Genomic DNA, 16,752 nt, shown 5'->3' with positions numbered 1-16,752 from the left:
GTCTTTGGTTAGAACATACTATGGTATGTGCAGGACTGAAGAGGAAGGATAGTAGAAATGAACGTAATTCAGGGACTACTTCATCTTTGCACAAAGAGTATTTTGCTTCCTCATCTGCAGCATCTGGGACTGTCAACAGCTGCTGACATGATCCTAGATTAGACGGCATTATCTAGTCTACCCGTTTGAAAGTCAAAGGTGCTAATTACAGGAATCAGGATCGCGGGCATATGAACAATAATAGAAAAAACAACAGATCGCGACACTGTCATATTTGGACAATCAGATGCTTCATTTTGTTTAATCAGGACATTTATTTTTCACAGGGGGTATATAAAACTGAACATAATAATTAGTTTAGGCAATATGTTTATCTTTAGAATCAGATATTTCAGTTTATAATGAGCACTTTTATAGTTATTCTCAGCCTTAATCGGCGGGAGATGGAAAATGCATGGGCATGGAGGGGTTTCTTTATAAGCGTTGAAGAGCACATGACCTGTATATCCCTGCCATCTGCCTGTCTTTTACCCCAGAATAAATCTGCCTCAGTAAAGTACTTCATAAATGAAAGGAAATACAGCCATGGTGATTTTATTTTATAAACATCAGAGCAAGTATCAGAACAAAATGATTCTGTTGTTGCACCCTGACCATGGCTATCTGAACAAACCAGAGGTCAGAAATATTTGCATTTAAATGTAAATAATCATTTACGAAATGAAAGATTATCCCACAGGAACACAGACTTCTGTCTCCATCCTAATTTGTTTTGTTCACTTGTGCCTTAATGACTGGATTTCCCATCCTGGAGAAAAAAAAAAAAATGCATAAGATCTTTGAAGCTCACAGTCTAGTCCTCTTGTGCTGCTGAGTTTGTCTTTTCCATTTGCCTAATAGTGTGAATGTCTACAAACTAAGGATTCTCATTAGCTGTATCTCGTCAATTGGTTTTATCTTTTGATCAGCAATGTGATATAGAGGACAAAAATCTGGAAAACAACTTTCACTTTTGTGATGCAATTGGAGTGGAAGCAACAGTTAAACAGTACATACAGCCTGTGAGAGGAAGTCAATTACATGGTTCACTTTGAAAACCCTATTTTAGCACATATTCCTTTCAAAAAGAGACTCACTTGCAGACGGTGCAGGGCAGGTAAAATACATAGCTAAGGGGACTGGTGTGGTGACCTGAGTCCTCTTAGTAACGTACACTGCAGCAGTACCTCAGGTTACACCATCACACACAAGTGGCTATACTGGCTGCAAGTTGTGAAACCCCAGTCACCCATGGTTGCCTCTAGCTCAGCGTAATGAAGTATAAATAACCACTGGTTTCCTAATCTGGTTGTTATAGAAACCTTCCCCTTCTATTATTTAAACACCTTGTTAAAAGTGGTTGCATTGCTCCTGTGAAGGGGTTAGGTTTTGGCATAACAGGATCACACACAGATCCACAGAGAGCAGAAAAATAGTATTGAATTTAAAACAGATCAACCAGCATTTAAAGATCTTGCATTTAAGTAGCTTGCTGTAAATCTTCAGTCCACACTTACATCCAGTATTTTTTTTTTTTTTGTTCTTTCTTGAAAAAGTAAGGTAAGACATGTTAGGCAGAAGAGAAAGCAGAGGCATGTTTCTGCTCAGCCATTTGCTACTCTATATGGTGGAGCTGCACTGGGTAAGTGCACTCTACCTCTGCCAAAAGCCCAGTTAGCTATTTCCACAGCACTTCTATAGGCATAAAAGTGTCATTCCAGACCTTATCAGGCATTATGGCTCATTTAGAAACATCTCCATCCTCAGTTGCATATTGTGGCTCTTGCTCTAGAGACCTGAACTTGATTGAAAGTGAGTTAGTGAGAGTCCTTATTATAGAATGTTCCCAATATGAAGGCATTCTAATCTGAGAACTTGGTCTTCCATTATGCAAACAAGTCTTATATTTATATCAAGCCTTTTCTTAGTTCTGTATTTTAAAACCCAAACTTACAGCCTTCCAGACTTTAATTTCAGGTTTTTAGTACTCGTAAGTTTCTTTTGGTCCAAAAATGTGTAGCTTTATTCTTTATTTGGATATATAACTTTTAAAAAAGCTTTTCTCTTAATCTCAGTCTGTCTCTCTGTCCCTGTCAGTCCTGACCAAAGGTACACATTTGAACTTTAAAATATTTTCTATACAGTATTCCCATATCATTTTTCATGTCCCATTCTGACCTTTAACTCATTTCTTACATTCTTCTAATATTTACTTCTTATCAGTTCTTTCTCTGTTCAGCTTACCTTGCAGTCTGCATGAACCTACGTGAACGTCTGTCTTGCTACACTTGGCTCCCTCCACTGGGACATCTCCTTAATGGGCAGTTCAAGTTTCCAGAGTTTCCCAATTTTCATTTGAGCAATCCCATCTAAGAAATCTCACCCCTTTTAACTCAGCCCTTACCACCTACCGATAGTAGGGCTTTGGGGATTCTTTTCTGTAAGCTACATCTTTGCTGCATGAAAGTCTATAGATTTTAATAGACAAGTCATTAAAAAGTCACAGAGTGAAAGCCGTAAGAGTAATATATACAATCTTAGCTATTAAAGGAGAATGGCTTCTAAACATAAGTATTGTCAGGGAGACACTGCCTGGGGCCCTGGAAGCACTCCAATATACACTTCATGAGTTTTTTCAAGGCGGTAGAAGGGTGTGTGCAAGTACATTTCTACCTACAGTTCAGCTTGGATGGTTGTTGTAGTTCAGTCCAACTGGGTAGCAGCATCAGAGACATGCTACAGGTAAGCAGCCACAAATCGTGATGATCAGACAGTCAGATGAGGGTGTAGTAAGAACTCTCCATCCTTCTAAGGCCACAGTGCATTTGTTGCTCTGTACCCTTTACCTCTCTTTTCCTCCCCCAGGAGAGTTTCTAAGATGGGGGCCACAAAGCCTTTTATATGACAGCGATTAGAAACTGAGGCTCACCTGCTCTGACTGAATCAGGTTCGGCAAGGAGTGCAGCTGCTTTAACCGTCATCTCACAGGCGAGAGGGAGGATGTCCCATTTGTCTTCAGCTGTTTTCCCAGAGATCTGGCTGATTTGCTGGGGATTCAGGAGATGCAATTCACAATTCCACTGTCTCTTGGAGGTTGGCAATCTGTTAGCCTGGCTTTAGCAATTTGAACTGACAGACACTACCAACCTGGGGCATATTCAAGAAACCACTGGTCAAAACTACTGTTAGGACATTAGAGCTCTAAACTGACAAAAAACTGTAAAATTTGTGAACAGAGGACTCTGGACAGGCTGCCATTTCTATGTCAAATATATTCCTTTGTCAGATGCCAGCTTAGCAAATACATTCTGCAATTTAAGTGTGTGTTCTATATGGCTTATGAATGATCAGCAGCAGGAATTTTGAATTTGGGATGCAGTTAATGGGTCTCATTGTGATTCTGGAAGTCCAATGATTCATAAAGACATCCAAGTTTAGGCTCCCAGGGCCATATGCTGTATTTAAAAAAGCAAAAAGTAGTGAAGGCTAACATTTGTCTATAAAGACTGGATGACTCAATCTATAAAAGAAGCAGACCTATACAACCGAGAATTGCCATTTCTGAAGTAATTTCCTTCTGTAACTACATTACAGGTCACTTTATTGGGAGATCCTGTTTACACAGAAATAAAGCCATATAATTTTAAATTTCATATCAGGCTATTTAATTTCACAGTGAGCAAAGACAAAATTTGAAATATGCATAGAATAAGTTGTTTGCATCAATGGTAATAGCAAAATACTGAAACCAATAAAGCCCCCCAAATAAACCCTTGTGGGTGAAACCCTGTGCTTAAAAATCCAATTGCTTTTTGATGAGCATGTGAAAAATGTTGTTTTTTCCTCCAGCCCAAATACTGTCAAAAAGATATTCATATCTATATGCTGTCTGGCTGTTTGGTAGGAAGATTGCTACAAGCCTTGCTTATCAAGATATTTGTGATGTATGTGTAATGACATCACCTCAAAATCTATTCCTGGCAGTAATGGAAATTTGTAGAGAGTATGGAAGTTTATATTGTTTTTATTTTTCTCATTTATCTACTAAACTTGGGGATTTTCTTGTCTAGCATTCTTGGTGATGGTTTTATGTGCATGCTACCACTGAAGAAATAGTGATGAATGTCTCTAATGTGCAGAGTGAGGAAAGTGTAAGTAATATTTACAGTATCTTTACAATATTGGAAGCCTTGCAGGTTATTTCTTTATGATAAACCTACTTAATATCCAAGAGTTAAATCAGAAGAGGGAAGTAAAGGAGAATCACACCAGAGATGAAACAATGGGGAAGATATCATTCCTTGTGGAAGAAATAGCAGAGTGAGGAAAAAAACACACATTCTTGACTTCATCCAGGCTCAGATTGTTCACTCCTCCCAAGGCTAACGTTTGAAAATCAAAGAGAACGCTTAAAATTCATGCATTATCATCCCGGGAATAAGAATTAGGTTATCAACAAACAGAAGTTGATATCCACATTTTGTATTGTTAATTCAGAGGTGGGTGGAAGGTGCATCACCTGGAGATAAAGTGCTAGAGATAAAGCCCTGTCAAGGAGATGTACATCTATGGACATTGGTGTGAATGCACTTCCCAAATATCTTTTATCTGCCTGGGAAATGAATTAGCAATGCAGTGTTTAATGGCAAGATTGCTGAGGGAACTGTTATGGTGGCAAATTAATTTAGGGATGTCATTATTGACTTGGGAACCTAGACCCCTTCTGGTACAATGATTTGATTACATGGTTTCACCTGGATGGAGGTGCAGAGAGGTACCTAACAGTTCAGACCGAAGAGACAAAACAGGCTGTAGGGCATCGTTCCCTATGATACATGGCCATGGGAAATTAAATCCTGTTTAAATTCATGTACTTAAAACACTGAGAATATTTCAATAGCAACTGATTCAAATTCTAAAACAACTCATAATTTCTTTTGAAAATTAAATTGCAATCTAGGCAACAGACTTATTTATACAGTTACAAATTATATTGAGATATAAAAATTTCAGATGTAAAACAATAATCATTTTTATTATTATTAAAATGGCATCACTGTACCATAAACTCTCATAAAGGCAGCACTGTTTGATTTACAAAAAAAAATTATGCATTTTTCTATGCTCCAACTAGTACGTATTTGAAACAAAAAGGAAGATTTCAATAAAAGCAGTCCTATTATAATAGAAGTTCTATTGTTTTTACCTTTGGAGTATGTAACTTTTTTTTTTTTTTTTTTTTTATTATTATACTCCTTTCAGCAGGTTATACATATACAGTGTTATTCTGACATTTGTGAACCTGGGCTTGTCTGAATACTGCTCTTGGTACGAGTCAGGAGAGGTTTGTCAATCCATCAGAAAGGGGAGATTTCTTCTCCAAGAATTCTCAAACAGGACCTGAGCTTGGGGATTCAGATTTGTGGATCACAGGTTTAGCCTGAAAGGAAAAGGTTATAATAAAGGAGTGCCTACAACCTTTGCTAGGACTTTTATTGAGTAAATGGAGGCTTTATTGAGGTCAGGTCTCATTCACATAGTGACCGGCCTAGCTATATGGCTCCTTAACTTAATCTCTCATTCTTACCACCAGGAGATCAAGTTTAGTCCTGTCTCTGAATTAGCAGACCCATGCTGGCCTGTTCAGTTCACGTCTCTTATCTTTGAGAAAGAGACGAAGAAAGGGAAGCACTGAACCTTCATTCTTATATTTTTTTCCCTCCACTAAGCACATGAATCCCTCTGGAAGGGCAGCAGCTGCTGCAGTGTTGACAGTTATTGCCTGTATACATTTGGAAATTGTAGCCTGCTCTATGAAGATTACTATAATCGTGAAAGAGTTAGATAGAAAATACACCTAAATATTTTGGGCCAATTATTGACTACAGTTAACAAGTATGTGGGGTTAGGGAAACAGCAAGGTTTGGACTGCCCCCTGCACATTCTTGTTGCCCTGTAGATAAGGACACCAATATTGCCATATTTTCCCCTAAGCTGGCTGGTAATTTTGGGCCTGGATCATGCACTGTATTTTTCAAAGATGTAGCACTTGTTAGTCCTGAATCTGCTATCTGCTGAGTGTCACTGGAGCATCACTAGAAGCATCCTGGCAATTATTAGCCATAGGTACCCTAATTGCTTTTAGGAGGTATGGATTAATTTGCCTCCTTATCCTTACATGGCTTTATTGGGCCATGCATTCCAGCGGGAAGCTACAAGGCTATCACTTTTTTCAACATAGAGAGATGAGTAGTTTAAAGTCTATGGAACAAGCAGTTTACTATTTTTTCTGCCTAAACAATTATTTATACTGCATAAAGTGGCAATTGTATACTACTTTGGAGCATAGTTATCCATGTTCACTTGTCAGTGATGCAAGGGGCAGTTGGTGATGAGTTTGACTATGAAAGAACCAACAAAAACATTTTCATTAACAACAAGATTACCCCAGACTTCTTATGGAAATTTCACTTTTTCTTTCTGGAAATCATTTCTTCCATTAAATTGAATGTGCTTGAAATTGTATTGCGTGGTACTGACTATTTAAGCTAAATATTGAGTGCAATGCAGATTTGTTTGGTAAGTTGGAGTTTACTGTTTGAAGATGAGGCAGTTCTACCTCATGTGAATAATGGTTTTGTTCTTAACTGAGCTAATGTTGGTAGTGTCCCAAAGCACCAAATTATGAAGCAGGAGAGCATGTAGGAGTTTAATTTGAAAGTTTATGAGGGGGTACAAAACCAGCTCATCTGTTAGGAGCGTACAGATGAAAGAGAAAACTGCTGGATCTAATAATAATCTTCAAGAGTAAGATGTTTGGTGGCTGTAATAGTTGGAAAATTACAGGAATCTCTCTAGGTTTCCATGAAACATAAACTTATTTGGAGAAGTAAAATGTTTCTCTTTGCACTGTATAGTCTGCAGAAAGGATATTGCAGTTACAATTAACAGGCAACCTTCTAGAGGGAACAAGAGAGTAAGAGGTTAATTTTATTTATTTATTTTTCATCTACTTATGATTATTTCTAGACTTACTAGCTTTTCTAGACTTCTAGACTTACTAGAAATGAGTTACAGAATGTCAGAAAAACACTCCTATGCCTTAGGAGCTTAGGCAGATAAGGATATTTTATATAAATAAATGCATTTGTCAAAAATTGCTAACTATGCTAAATGTACTAGATTTTGGTCAGCTTTATTTATGTTATAGTTGAAATTCATTTTTTCTTCTAGTCTCCTGTCTCACAGGTAGGAAAGCGACCTCTCATATATGGCCTTAGCTGTCTGGTCTGTACTTACCCATTGCAAAAGCTGAGCGTTTGGTTGCAAAGTCTGGTGTAAAGGTAGTATGCTGTGGCATTACGATGGTTTCCAAATGTGCTCTAGTCATCTTTTTGAAATATGCTGCATTTGATGTTTTTTTAAAATGAGGCTGTATATATATGTATATATTTTTCATAATTAGTGTGTGAACAAATCTTTAGGGAGATGGTAAGTGAGTGTCCCATATGTCCTAAGCCTTTCCTCTGGCAGGACAGGTCTGATGGTCACCATCAGTCACAAACTGTCCCTCCAGCAGGGTGTACAAGTGTATGAAGGACCTCCTCGTCCATCCATTGGTGGAAGGGGAGATGAGCTGTCATCTCCTGTGTGCTCTCCCTTTCTTCTCCTTGTGTTTGGACATAGACCTGTAGTGCTAGTAAGCCCTGGTTTCTGATCCCTTCTGATTCCTGTTCAGTTCAGCTGAGACAAAGAGGTGCTTAACACATCAGATAAACACAGACTTTCTGTAAATGCTGCAGCCCGTGATGTGTGTTTGAACTTTCAATCCCCCCTGTAACAGTGATGTGGAATGTTGTTCTTGAAAGGTTTTGTACAGTTTATCCCCATGTTATTTTGTAGCTGTATATCACATGTTCCTATATGTTATGACTTTTCCAGATGAGATGAAGAGGTTTTAAACAGGATGAAAGTGTCAAACACTCAAACGCTGATGTTTGGGAAGCATCAAGGCTCCATCTACCCCCAACCTCAGGCTGGCAGTGTCTCATTGCAATACAAGCACTCTTCTAAATATAGAGATAGATAATTGCTTCCTGTATTTTCAAAAACTTCAACATTGGGGAATTCGCTCTTGTTGCTTTACAGCTCCGTCCAGCTGGCAGCACCTCCACTTGAACCACAACAGCAGCAGGTAATTGTAACAGAACACTCCCTGTCAAAACAAGCGAGATTTACTACACCAGTGGATAATGAAATGGAACAGCTCATGCAAGCAATAAAGAAAAAGCACTGCCGGAAAGATGGAAAGGCATATTCAGACCTTTAAAGACTATAAAAACAATACAGTAAAAGAGTGAGCTGTTGAGTGTATCACTGCTCAGCATCTCAGGACTAAAGAACTGAGTTCACAGACGGTGTCTATAGACTTGCTTTGTGTCTAGGGAATGCTTATTGAGCAGCAGTGATGATCATTCCCAGCATCATTAGCACCTCCCGTATCAAATCTCCTATCAGGAACTCCTCTATGCCAGTATGCTAGCAGTTTCTGATACCAGCCCATGCCAAACAATTCAGAAAATAATGTGAGAAACAATTATGAAATATATCTTCTGTAGTCTTCCTAAATCAACACTTAAAAGCGAGTTTTTGCTGTTGCCTTTAACGTTAGTGTTTTTCAATGTCTGTGTGTGATATGTCTCTTTTACTCTCTTTGGACAGTACATACAACACCACTAATTTGTTGGGTGTAGTAATGTGCGTAGGAATTTCATCAGCTAATTATGCCCTATGTGCAGAAGTCTATCCTAGAAGAGTTCGTTTCTTATTTTACAGAAACTGCTCATTTTTTACTTGTGCTCTTTTATGTGGAAGAGTGATGAAGGAGCACTCATTGATCTGTTGTACAATAACTGTTATTTTATATATAATATGTGTATGCTTTTGTAATACTTCATGCTTCACATAATTATTCAGCCCTGCCTAAACAGTACACCAAAGTCAGTGCTATTGCAGCACTAAACTGGAAGGATGTTCAAGCCAGTTTTAAATTAACTCTCATAGCAGTTGTTTGCAGCCCAGTGATAACAACTCCAAGTTCAGCCTGGGCTGCCAAACCCACCCAAGAAGCAATTAGCACAAAGCAAGGTCTGCACTGCTGTACTTACAGTAGCTCTTGCACCACAGACAGCAGTGTGATACCTTGATCTTTCCAGTCCTTCCTCCTACAGTGGTTTTGTCACCTAATTCAGAGCCCATCTATTAGCAGTTATCTTTCTTTCCAGGAACATGTTTCTTGTGTGTTTATGTACATTTCCTTTTTTCAAGGAACGTAAAAAGGCTAAGTTCTTGGATGTTCCAGAAATACTGCAGATAATGTACAGGGACATATATACATGAGTAGCAAGGACTATCCTTTCATTTCATTACTCGGTATCTTTTCCCTCTGGTAACTGCGGTGTTTTTTTCAAACTGTGCTGTGTCAAGGACCATACAGTGGCAATAGACACATCCTTAGGATAACAGCAGGAACAAATTACTGTAACATTGCAAAAGGGAAGAGGTGAAGGCAGCCTAGTTCCTTACCCTCAGAGCTTTTCTCTCCCTGCTCCCTCCGGATTTTCTATTTTTATCTCTACCCCCGGGACTGTGAAGCAAAACTAAAGGCTGTAGATCTCTTGTAGTTGCACAATAACTCTTCCAATTGGGTGCTTTTATGGACCAAAATTTTATCTAAGATTTGGTGTCAGGGGCATTTATATTATTTGCTATGTAGTGACAGCAATTTTTAATATTAAGTGCTTTTTCTACATCGCCTCATTCAAAGGATAGAAAGTACCAAATGCAACAAGAAAAGGGGGAAATCTTATTTGTCTGTGGGCAAAAAGCTAACTTGTAGGGCCATGAAGTTGATCAGAGGGCTAGAGAACCTCTCCTGTGAAGAGAGGCTGAGAAAACTGTGGATGTTCAGCCTAAAGAAGAGAAGGCTCTGAGGTGACCTCATTGCAGCTTTTCAGTACTTAAAGGGGGCTTATAAAAAAGATGGAGAGTGATTGTCTCCATTATCTGTCCAGTCAGATAATGACAGGACAAAGGGGAATGGTTTTAAACTACAAGAGTGGAGATTTAGATTCGAGGTTAGGAGGAAATTCTTCACTCAGAGGGAGGTGAGGCCCTGGCACAGGCTGCCCAGAGAAGCTGTGGATGCCCCGTCCCTGGAGGTGTTCAAGGCCAGGCTGGATGGGGCTTTGGGCAACCTGGTCTGGTGGGAGGTGTCCCTGCCCATGGCAGGGGGTTGGAACCAGGGGGTCTTTAAGGTGAGCCATTCTATGATTTTATTTAAAGGTTTGTGCTATATATATACTTTCATGTGTTTAGCTCTGGCCGCCTGCATTTATTACAGAAGCAGTGTCACCGTCACCTCTAAAATCTTTAGAGTTTTGCCTTTGAGAGAAGATAAGATTACCATACTGTTCCTTAGGTGTTCTGTTTCCTTAACTGAGGGAAAGCTTTGAGTGTATTTAAGCATTTATATAGATCTCTATTTTTGACAGCTCTAAGGTTTATAATATTTACATATGACTAATTGCACTTTGACAATGCGTATATAATGGGATATGAGTTATAGTCAATAATATTTCACTATTTGAAGCACGTTTCACAAAAATAATCGCTTCCCATATTTTGTGTGGGTATAAGTGAACCATCTCAATGCAGAGGGCAAAGTCAGACAAAGAGTGTCTGGAAGACACCACTGGAGAAAATCATTTGTATTCTCCTTGGATGAGAGTAGATAGGAAGCATTTCTGCTCTTCATGTACTCTTCATTTCATAGCTCTGCTCCCTTTCTTCATGCTAGCTCTTGTTGCTCCTTCTCTCCCGCTGGCACCATTCTTACATAGCTCTGTTGCATGTGGTAAGAAAGACGATATATACATTTATGTAGATATATACAAGCTATAAATTGGACAGCGAGTACCTTTACATGCCATCACTCAGAAGTTTTTGTCCGTTCCTCGTAGCTGTTTTCAGATGGGACTAGAATATAGTTTAAAGGCATCATCATTTTTCTTTCTTATTCTTTTCTTTTATTTTTATTTTTTTTCCTGCAGCACTTCATATAGTTCAATAGCACTAAGAGTTTGTTTTATTTAGCGTCAAAAAGTGCCGTATTTTAAAATGAATCTAACTTAGACTTTGAGGAATCTTAAATGGCAACTCTGTGGAGTGGAAGCACATGATTGACAATGTTTGCAGAGCTCGCAGCTGGTAGCCGTGTGCCCTCAGCATTCACAGATTAAATGCCTACATGGCCTTTTGGTTGCTGTTGCATTATTTGATGTGAAATGTGGTGAAAAAACCTGCCAGAACCATGCAGAACAAAGGCTGCTAGAAAAACACCACTTTCTTGTCGTGTGATTCGTGTCTTTACTTAAAGATACTTTCACAAGGCTTTTAATGAGAAGAAAGTACAATTATTACATGAACCCAGTCATCTGTTAGGCTGGCAGTGCAGACAGTCAAATATTAATATAATTTAGATAAGGGGCGTAAATGCCTGGCAACAGTGAGTTTAGAGTGACAGCATACATTAATTTGCCCGCAGACTTTTCCATACAAGTTCATTGTATATCATATCTAAGACTGACACTGTGTAAATTTTCTCATGATTGCAATAGTCAATATTCTCATGATCAAATTAAGAATTCCTTTCCTAAATAAGGGAGAAAAGGAAACCTGGTAGTGCACAGGAGCTTCTGTCTGTCAAAACAAAACAAAACAAAACAAAAAAACCTGTTTGTAAAGTATTTCATATGCAGGAAAAGAATTTCACAAATCCATCCTGTCTTCTGCATTTCTAAAGCAACTAGCTCATCATTGAGCAGTGACAATGGGGGGAAGAAAGAAAATGGTCACAGTGAACAGACACAGACCCTTGATGCACAGCACATCCATGTAGTGCTTTATTTTTCTTGCCTTCATACTTCTCAAGTGAAGCAATACAGTTTGGACCCTTCTCAGATCTGCATCCTGTTACATCTTTGTTATGTGTGCTGAAGAGCATCAGGCACTGCAGGCACTGCAGTTCAAGATGCAAATCAGAAACCAGAGGTTTGTGGAGGTTTGCACTACCTTCAACAAGGCACAAAGAACTGATCTTTTGGAATGGGTCTACATACAAGAATGCACTTTTCCACTTAAACTGATAAGCAAATATCATGATGCACCCTCCAGGTTCACAGGCAAGACATGACGAATTCTTTCCAACAGGAAAAAATTAAAAGAGGAAAAAAAAAAGAAACAATTAAACCTAAAAGTTGAAAAGAACACTAAGAGATATATGTGACTAAATGTTGAGGTCTTTTACAGAATCAGTGATCTGACACAGATCACTCCCTTTTCTGAAAACAGAATTACCATTTCTTCTCTAGTTTCACCCACAGGATTTAGGAGTAGGAATCTTCTCTATTCAAATTAGCCACAGAAGATACAGAAATCCAGCTGTTTGTTTAAATAACTGAAACAATAGTACATGTGGGATATGGAGTAATACACTGGCAGAGGTGAGTGCAAGCCATACTTTTATTTCCTTGCATGTGGTAAAAATTACATATCCATTTGTTCTTCATTATTTCTGATGCTGGAATAACCACTTAAGTCTCCTGCCATTTATTTTGCTCTGTAATTAGATAACTCTCTCCTTGTCATTTATGTAAGTGCTAGCGCCTTCACATTAAATTACAAATGTATTTGTTGCTTTTTTGGAGGAAGAAAAACCCTCCCAACTTTGACTGAATATGAGCAAAGCACCAAATTGAACTTACAAGCAAAGCACTAAATGCACTATAAATATCAAAGCAAATTCCTGATTTTCAACTCAGACGAAGTATTTGGAAATACATTTTGGCATTATTCACCTAAGTCAAGGTAGTATTTTTATGAAAATATCTTTGCTGTAGATATGAAAAAGATACTTCTGCAAATCACTAGATTGCCAGCAATGACATGAAGGTGAAGGAGTACTGTTTGATATGGGAAATTAAAAAACAAACAATAAAAGTGTCCAGGTTGTAGCTTCAACTCATGCCACATACAAAGCTGGACTAACATAGTTGGCTTCTGTTTTTGGAAAGGCAGAGGGCAAAAATGTTTTCAGTTCCAGCAGCAATTTCAGTCAGTTTGGCAGAACAGTGTGTCTGGATCTAGTCAACGTAGGGAAATGCTCTTTTATTTTAAAGATTTCACAAGTGCTGAGCACGACCGAGCAGTTAATGTAGACTGTACAAGGAAACTACAGGGTGGATTCTGTATTCTACTCAGTGCTTTCTAAAATGAATGCTAAACATTTTTTGCTCTGTGTTGTGCTAGTACTTAGCAAGTTGTCCCCATTAGTGAAATGACGTCAAGTCCACTGCTGACAGCTATTGCCAAGAAGCTGATCAGATGGTATGAATGAATAAGAAAGGAATTTGGCCTTCTTATATTCTGAATAGAAAGAAGGGGGGCCAGGGAGCTGCGTGTTTGTTGAGATGTGAAAGCCCAAGTTGCTGAGGCCAGAAGCTGTATCAGCAATGTACTTAATTCATCTACTCTCAAGCATCCTATTTTCTCCATTTGTGAGTATGCTGTAGCCTGTCATTATTCTCAATGAGCATGCTTGGTTGGGCTGCCTTCTACTCCACTGCTGTCACAGGCCATTTCCAGGGAGAAGAGGCATGGTGTTTTTCCTCAGGTTAATCAGAGGGCAGTTCTGTTGATTGAACCTGGGCTCCCATGGGCAGTGCCAAGAGGCTTTTGGGTGCTGTGGGAGACTGAGATGCCCTGGGAGTAGGGTCTGTGAATACTAATACCAGAGAAACTGAGTGCTGAGCACTGCAGAACCAGGTGGCAGTTTTGTAGTGTCTGTAAGCAGGACATACCTTGAAGACAGGGAGACTAGAGGACTCTCCTATATACTTATAAAGCAAACTAATATCTCGGTTAGTAGCATTAAATGCAAAGTTTAAAAGCACTCCGGGTATTTACTATCCAATAAAAAGAAGTAGGAATTACAAGGCAAAGAATAAAATGGTCAGGAGTTATACACATTTAGATATAAGAAAAGCTTTAGTGAACAACGCAGCTAAGCAATTAACAACACTCCCACACCCTATTATAAAAATACGTGCTACAGTTAAAATACACGCATTTTGGAATTTGAAGCAGGGCTCATTAAAGCTGAAGATGCTGAACTAAGAATTGGTGGTGCTAAAATATAGTACCATAAATACTGTAAATCCCTACTGATAGAAACAAGACATTGATCCAGTACATTGTGAGTGTAAGGGATTTGTTATCTTGTTGCTCTGTCTCATTCTGTCACGTCTCACCTTCTCCTGTTGAGCTTCTGTATCTAACCTCTGTTATTTCATGTGTTTCTTGCTATGGAATGGCTATTTCCCCAGACTGTTACAAATCCCTTTCACCTACTTTATACCATTTTATAACCTATACCCTAATCTCTCCCATGTTCATTCCTAAAGAGCAGAAATGAAGATCCTCCTTCCTGAAGTGTAAGACTTGTATGGATCACTCCACACATGATCTCTGCATGGCAGTGAATGTAATTCTGATCCCTGTCAGGATTTTGTCACTTTTCGGTAAAGACTTATTCCAAACCTTAGATTAACTTTGAAGATGCTTTTAAGGATCACAGATTTTTGAATAATATTTTAAATAAGGAAAACCTGATTATGTTCTATAAATATTAATCTCAGAGTATAATTGCTCTACTACTCTATTATATTACAATAACCCTGCTGCTGTTGCAGCATCTTAAACAAGTGCTAGATGATTTAGTTTGTTCAAATGCTCTTCATAGCAACAATCTTCAGTCCTGAAACAAGATTGCAATTTTCTGATTTAAGAAACATCACCTAATCAAGTGAGATTGCACTAAATATTTCATTTTTGGAACATGTTAAGTCTTTTCTACTCTCGCTGTTTAATTGGCATTAATAAAATGTTCCCAACTCCACTCACTCAGAAGGCATTGCATATTTGAGGCACATGATAAAGGTTTGGTTTGGAAGTGCTATCTCTGAGAAACTACCCAGTGTGGAAGCGGTTCCTCGGGATGTAATCTGTTAATACAAGTTTTGATAGAGTAATGTTTTGCTTTTTTTTTTTACTGGCTGCATATGTGATGAGTTGGAAGCCTTTGGGGAAGGGAACTGAGAGGACGTGATTCTATTTAGAGCCAATTCTGCCACAAAATTGTCTGGAAGAGCATAATGGAACTTTTCTTTGGCAAAAGTACATGGGTATCATTCATTGACGTGGAACATCTGCCCAGATGTATTACGTGTTCTGGCTCTTCTGTCCATTCAAAGAGAAAGAGCTACATGCAAGACACAAAGAGAAGATATTAAATTGGGTGAATAAGACCACTGTTTTTTTTTTTTTTTTTTTTTTTTTTTTTTTCCCCCTCTGGAGTAAAATAATTGATTTGAAGCTGGTATTTGCTTTCTCTAGTCAAAATGGAGCAGTGGTGAAATACATGCCAAGAGATGTTTTTCCCAAAACATCTCATTCACTTTAGCATTTTATTAGATGCAGTCAAATATTTTCATAACTCATGTCTGTACTGTTAATGATCTTTTCTTCACATACAGCTGAAGTGAGAAATGAACTTACACATAAAATGAAAGTGACATTTGACTTTTAAATAAATGCTCTTATAAACATCCATGTACCATTCTTTACCCTTCTACACTGTGTTACAGTCTCTACAGGCAAGCCCATCTGAAAGCTAAAGACATATTATTTGGAAAGGACAAGTGAAACTGGACCTGTGGAAGTGACTCAGAATGAGTTGGCTTGTTGGCATAGTGGAGTATCTGAGGCCTTTAACCTGTCTTTCTTCTGGGGCTTCTCATTATCTTTCCCATTTCTCTCCCTTCATATCCATCATGCTGTATCTGCCTCCTTTTCGCATCAAATTGAAATTGCTCTAAATAACACTGAGCACTTCCCTCATAAGACATCATGGAACTTTAACACATCTCTAAACAGTGATAACTGCAGTTAGATGGCTCAGACCACATTCCTATGCATGTGGACAACCTCACTGGAGCACCCTGCCTACAAGGTGGAATTTGACCCAGACTGAGAGCAAATGCAATCTAACCAAATGGCAGGTAAATACCATAAAACCATGTGCATAAGAATTGAAGTTGTTACCACTGTGTTCTCTTTTTCATTTTTTTAGCTTAAAATTTCTTGGGATGATGTGTCTTTATAGGTCTTCACACAATACCTGGACTGATGGAGCCTTGATGATGAGAATAGCTTGGTGTGTGGCACATAGCAAAGAAAAGCAATCAGCACAAATGTGTGCTAGCTAAGTGAGAGTTGCACAAATAGTCACAGGAAGTGAAAATGCTGTGGATGGGCTTAGGAGTATGTGACAAAGATCATAGTCAATGTAATTTCTTTCTTCCTTTCCAAGCTTGTTCGTATTTGTTTACCAGAATCCTTTATTTTTTTATTTTATTACTTTATTATTTATTTATTTATTTATTTATTTATTTTTACTTCTTTTTATTTTTATTTTCCCTCTTTTTATTTTCTTTCTTTCTTTCTTTCTTTCTTTCTTTCTTTCTTTCTTTCTTTCTTTCTTTCTTTCTTTCTTTCTTTCTTTCTTTCTTTCTTTCTTCCTTTCTTTCTTTCTTT

At 38.3% G+C, this 16,752-nt stretch overlaps 1 long non-coding RNA gene across 1 annotated transcript; it reads right to left on the bottom strand.

Annotated features, from left to right (window-relative positions):
* Positions 1 to 203: 203 nt before the first annotated feature.
* Positions 204 to 7,063, bottom strand: LOC118160910. The gene is made up of 3 exons (XR_004747745.1): positions 5,332 to 7,063; positions 2,284 to 2,408; positions 204 to 808 (listed from the first exon to the last, which is right to left on the bottom strand). It is a non-coding gene; the product is annotated as an uncharacterized LOC118160910 (long non-coding RNA).
* Positions 7,064 to 16,752: the final 9,689 nt, after the last annotated feature.

The sequence above is a fragment of the Oxyura jamaicensis genome, chromosome 1, assembly GCF_011077185.1.
Source record: "Oxyura jamaicensis isolate SHBP4307 breed ruddy duck chromosome 1, BPBGC_Ojam_1.0, whole genome shotgun sequence".
Classification (NCBI taxonomy): Eukaryota; Metazoa; Chordata; class Aves; order Anseriformes; family Anatidae; genus Oxyura; species Oxyura jamaicensis.
The sequence above is the reverse complement of the archived record's forward strand: the minus strand, read 5'-3'. Positions and strand labels throughout refer to the sequence as shown.